We start from the raw sequence: 6350 nt of genomic DNA, 5'->3' as shown, positions 1-6350 counted from the left end.
TGCTCTATGGTACTTTTGTTGTCTTTGGAGCTTGACAATTAAGGGCTGCTGTCTGTTACTTAAAAGAAAATAGTGTTGCAAAGAAGAAAGAATATGGTTTAGGAACAATGTGTGGGCTACTGATTTTTGGGTGAACTATTCATTGAATGCACAATGTGACCGTTCAACTGCTCCCTCTGGAGTATAAACTCATAATATTCCTCCTGTTCAAAGTTGATAATGTAGTTGATGCATTTGTGTCTGAAGTCATTCACTGTTTATATATATATATATATATATATATATATATATATATTTGTCAAAAATGACTTGTCGTTTGGTGACTTACACACATTTGCAATGAAGAGAGAGAAAACACTAACATCAACTGTGTATTTCTACTAACATTACTTGTCCTTGAAACTTGTGGTTGTTCATTGCATACATCTATAAACTAAATAAAACAACAAAAAACAGGTTTTAATATAGGTTGTCAGTAATTTAAAAAAAAAATAGATTTTGCATATTTAAACAACTTGCCAAAAATGCATCAAAACAAATACATATACACAAGAAATTTAAAGATAAAAAAAAACTCACTGCAGCATTGAATTTACTTGTTTTGTGGCATCTTAAACCATCTTTCAGAGGCAGATGTTGACATTTAAAGTGCAACACATGTAGTCTGTACCATTGGTAATTTTAAGTTGGTATTAATCAAGATATTACTTTTCCATATTGTTTTCCCATAAGGCAGTATACTGTGCAGATTGCACAATATAATTAACAGATTGATTGCTGTCACCTAAAGACATTAATTCACATGATTTTGTATTGTGCTCATAATACATAAAAAAAAAAAAAAATAACAAAAAAACAGGCTGGTATAATATGTAGGTCTGGATCAGACAAAGTAATAAACTTGACTTGAATTTAATATTTTGATGATTTGTTAAATGCCACAAAAGAATCAACACAAAGTTTTCCTATCCACCTTTTTTTTGCCGCAAAAAAGGGTTTGTAAATTTGTAAATTCTATGGGTCTAGCTTCCGGTCTTATCCGCGTCCAGCTATTTTTAGATGTTCAAAACGGTTAATTTTGCTGCTTGATATTGAAAATTGATGTGTCTTATCATATTACAGTTTTACCGTTTACTGCACTTTGTTATTCTCCTCGTTATTTATCTATAGCAGCTAATGATCCGGAAGTCTCACCCATGGGCTTACTTCTGCGTTGATGGAAAAAGGTGGATAGGCTTGAGTTTAATGCAGGGCTGGATCCTGCTTATATTCAAGAGCAGTGCACAATGCAGTGCTATAATGACTCTTCACTCACTCTTGCTTTGAATAGTTTCTACACACACACAAAGACGAAAAAAAGAGAAACTTTTAAACACAGCTGGGGACCTGTAATGTTTTGGGCAACAACCATGTGGAAATGATCCGATCAAACAATTATATGGAAGTAAAAAAGCCTAATGAGGCCCTCATACCTATACACAGCTGGCTAAACAAGAATGGCACTAATAACACCAAACATTGGGTCTGATCATTGTGTGTTTTAACCTTTTATACGTCACAGGCCTGACAGCTTATTTAATGACTGGTATGCTGTGCAAATTTTAACAATCCAAAGACTTGAGGGCAATCCAAAGGGCAATTTTTTGAGCAATGTTGCCATCAACAGGCAACCAGCTGAGACACAGGGCCCACGACCAATTTAAATTTGTTACCCATTCTCAATGGGAAAGTGCCCAAGCAACATTGTTTTAAAAAAGTTGCCCTGTGTAGCATTCGCCAAATACTGGATTGGTTTTAAATGGAGACAGTTCTACTTCTCTCTTTTAGCAGTGAAATGTATTGAATTTTTAGGGGGAGTTCCATTTAAAGATGGTATGAACAATGAATACAAACTGCATTTGTTCCATTTGAATAATTTGTGAAAGTTACAAAACGTGCGAGTCGTTGCAAAAAAGTGTTCTGTTTGAATGAAAAAACTATAAAATATTAGAAAGTGTCAGTAATTGTAAATAACAACAACAACAAAATACTGCTTTGTATGAGGAGTATAAAATCTGTAGTTCGTTCCAAAAATTAAAAAACGGTGAATGTGTCAAGGCTCTCCGAAAAGGAGGGGGGGGGGGGGGGGGGCAAGTAAACCTTAACAATCACTGTGTGCAGTCTTTCAAGTCCAATCTATACATTTTGTGAGGGGGAATGAAATAGAAGTTACTGGAACTCTTTCCCTCTGCTGTTGAAATCTGGTACATTAAAATGTCTTCCTAGTGGCCCAATCAACTCCAGTTTTGGTTGGAAGTGTCAAGCCTACTCACTTTTTTGCTGAAATCTGCCTGTCATCATTGGAAGGCCTGTAACTTGCCAGTCAAAAATGGATAAGGGGTGTATCTTAAAGTTATTACTTACCCAATCACAATGGATAACAGTCAGTGAGGACAATTTTGCATTTGATCTGAGCAGGACAGTGACTTTTCGAAGAAGCTAACTGGTCACTGCCAAAGCGAGGACATAATTACTGATTATAATGACTCATACTGTCTTTTTACGCGTTGCGTTGCGCCGCGCAGCCTAAACATAATACCATGTCACACTGCTCAAAACTCGCGTTTGAATAGTAACAAATTATTTGAATATCAAAACGTATTTGCAGGCTGTGAGTCAGAAGCACCAGACTGTCCTTGCGGCGTTGGAATTGCCCCATTTTATAGTGTTCCTGGCCATTCATAGTGTTCACATTGTAGGCTACTTTCCCAGATTCAGGAAACAATCCTCCATAAAATGCGCTGCACACACTCGATTATTTGCGTTGAACTGTTCTGTGTTCTGTTCTGTGTACTCATTTGGGAGGCCAAACAAAGTACTTTCGAAATTACTTTCAAAGTACTTTTTTTTTTAATTAGCTGTTTTAGGAATGCGTGACTGAGTCTTAACTTTTATAAAGAATATCTCTGTGGGTTTGAGACTTTAATCTTTGCAACTTTACAGATCTTATATACGCACAAACAGCTTGTAACACTCCAAAGACAAAGGAAAACATCGCATCATATGACCCCTTTAAAGCATAACAACCCCCCAACATCGTCATGATATAATTTCCCTACAGCTCCAAAGCGATTAGTTACATAGCAGTTTACATCTCGGGGAAGAAGTGAAAATGTCTGTTTGACCATGAAGATTTTTTCGCATCATACTTTGTGGGGGTCCTACTCTAACGGATGACTTTCCAGGTGTTTCACATCTCACTTTAAGCGGTTTCCCACATTCCCATTTCCACAACCAACTGGGCAAAAAGTCTTCACAGAAGAAAGGATAACCGAGGACAATTGGGCTGCAGCTTTTCATTTGTCCTGGACGTCCATGTAAGGCTGTTATTTTTGTTCTGATTTTGTTCCATGTATGTTTATGTGAATGTTCTGCATATACCAGCAGTGTTGGGGTATAACTAACTGAATTTAGCTGCACTACTAAAATACATTTTTCAGTATTCAGTAGCTCAACTATAGCTTTCGTAACACAGTCCAGCTACAGCATGCTACATTGCTGTGTTCTGTCACATGAATCTGAATCGTGAATGTTCCTGGAATTCTCTACCTGGCATTCATGTGGCCAATCCAGTTCCTGGCGATCTACCTGCCTGGAGAGTTCAGTTCCACCCCTGTTAAGTGCTTTCTAAGATCTTAGTTGGTTCAGGAGTTCAAGGTTGGAGCTGAACTTTGCAGGAAGGTCAATTTTAGTTTGACTGCAGTTTGAGTGTCAAATTGAAATACTTTTACAATTTCTTAGAAGTTCCCCACGCTGCAAGTTGCTCATATATTGATAACAAGCATTTTATTGTTTGTTTGGAAAATAATAAAATTGTGTCTGCATATTAAAACAGTATTACACCAACACATTTTCCTTTCATGCTTTTGTTTCAAAAAGAGCACCAAAAGAATATTAGTTCCTTTTTGTCTTATTAAACAAAACACAAATGTGTGGCTTTATTTTTATTCATGTTCTGATAAATTATTGTTACTCTGCAATGAAACTAATTCATATGTTGCTGCCTTCTTACAGTGTTATAGTCCGTTAATGTTACAAAATGTGACAGAAAAAAAGACTATTCTTCACTATTTTCAATGGCTGCTTGTGATCATGAAGAAAATTATATTTTCACTTACATAACCAAAATATATTTCTCTGTTATTTTCAGGCTTGAGGTTTGTGGTAAGCAACTTGGAACATATGTGATAACTTTTTTTTTTTGGCACAATTAATATTCCTGGCAACATAGTTAGCTTCTTTATATGAACTTCCACTCTTCCTTCAGGAATTGTTTACCTACCCCATATGACATTACCCACTTGTGACATTTCATACACATGGGAATCTGTTACAATTCACCCTACTGAGGCCGTAGTGCATACACATACTGTCAGGTGCTGTATTCTGTTGCACAACATCCTTTTGCGTAAGTTAATTGTCTCATAAATTAAGCGTGAAGGCCAACTGAAGGAACACCACTTCATTCCTCATGCGTAAATATATTACCCAGAAGAGACTGCACAGGAAACTTTTACTCAGAGTTATGCAATACATAAAGAGGGTAATGATTTTGTTAGTTTGATTCTTATTTGACGGATGATGAATAACATGAAGGCAGCCCAGTTTTTCCAAAAACAAGTTGTGCAGTATCCTGACTAATGCATGAGTTTAAGGCATAGTTCACCTAATTATGACAATTTACATGATTTACTAATTTTTCTCATGTCATTCCAAGCCTGTGTGACTGACTTCTTAATGAGAAACACTAAAAGAGAAATTTTGAATAGTGTACTGGCTTCCCTTTTCCACAAAATGAAAGTGAATGGGGATCTGTTACAAAAGTAAATTATTTAGCTACAAAATGAATTGTACATTTGGAGTCGCACGATATGAGGAAGAGTTATATTTAGTTTATTGACTGTCCTCTACTGTTCACAATCAGTTCAATTGGCATATTTAGACATGCCATTGATATGACCAATTCTCTTTAGATTCTAAGTACATAGTGACTTAAATTTGGACATATGGCTATTTTAAGTAGTTTTTAATTTAATCTTATTTACTTCAATTTGGAGCATGACTGGCTGGATCTCCATTCATTTACATCATGTGGAGTACACTGGCCAGTACATTTCGTTAACATTTATCCTCCTTTGTTCCACATTTTTACTGTACATTCCTACCATATGAACATCAACTTGACATAGTCGCCACTGATCAGCTACTACTAAATATAATGTAGAAACTTTAAAATATAAACTTAAATTTTCTGTAAAGCTGCCTTGCGACGATTTGTATCGTAAAAACCACTTTACAAATAAAGTTGAATTGAACAAGGGGTTTGGAACAACATGAGGTGTCAGTGAAGGATGAGAATGTTTTTTTTTTTTTTTTTTGAGTGAACTGTCTTTAAGTCTCCATGTCTTGGTACTGCTGAACAGATGACCTGCAAGCTGCCATTGGGTCTGCTTATCAAATATGGGAAGACACTTCTGACAGCATAACACCTCAGGTAAGCCTTTTTCATACCATGCATTAATACAAATATGATTAGTACTTTTGTTGTTTTCATGGCACATTTACAAGTGTTTTTGGACATTTCAATAAAATATCTATTATTTAATAAAGATTATTTCTCATCCAATTTGTGGTCTTGTTTTCAATCAAACTGTTTTAACAGTGTCCTTTTATTAGCACACACTTGTTGTGTCAGTTGTAAAGCATTGGTTATGGTTGGTGATTCAAAACTGTCAAATGGCCTTGCATGGAAAAAAAAAGCACATTTCACAGGGTGGTGGTCTTTCCCAAATTTCCAGTGATTACAAGAATAATTTCAAATGTAATCAGAAGACACCCACTAAAATGTCATTCAGTGTAATAATAGTTCATATACCAAAAAATCTCGTCAGGCATATTAGAATCATTAGAGGACTTTTAAAAGACTGTTTAAGGATCACAGTGCAGCCCCCAAAAAACTCAATTCATTGTTATTTTTAATCTTTACCCATCTATACCACTATCTTTCAAACCACTAGGTTTTACTTTTATTTAACCGCAAGTTTTCAATCATTTAAAATGTAATACAATTTAGTATGATCACATTTTCCTTTTATATATTTTACAGTACAGATTAGAATAAGTATGCCGTTTAATTTTTACATAAATCCTTTATGCTGAATGATGATTGAGCATTCTCTCACAGATATTTTGACATTTTATTTCAAACATTTAAACAGACACTTGGCTTGCATTTAATATGCATTTTATGAATATAAAATCACTTTTTGTAAATTTAACTTGATGTGGATACTCTTGTCCAAATGTATAAC

The sequence above is a fragment of the Barbus barbus genome, assembly GCF_936440315.1.
Source record: "Barbus barbus genome assembly, chromosome: 24".
Taxonomy (NCBI): domain Eukaryota; kingdom Metazoa; phylum Chordata; class Actinopteri; order Cypriniformes; family Cyprinidae; genus Barbus; species Barbus barbus.
The sequence above is the reverse complement of the archived record's forward strand: the minus strand, read 5'-3'. Positions refer to the sequence as shown.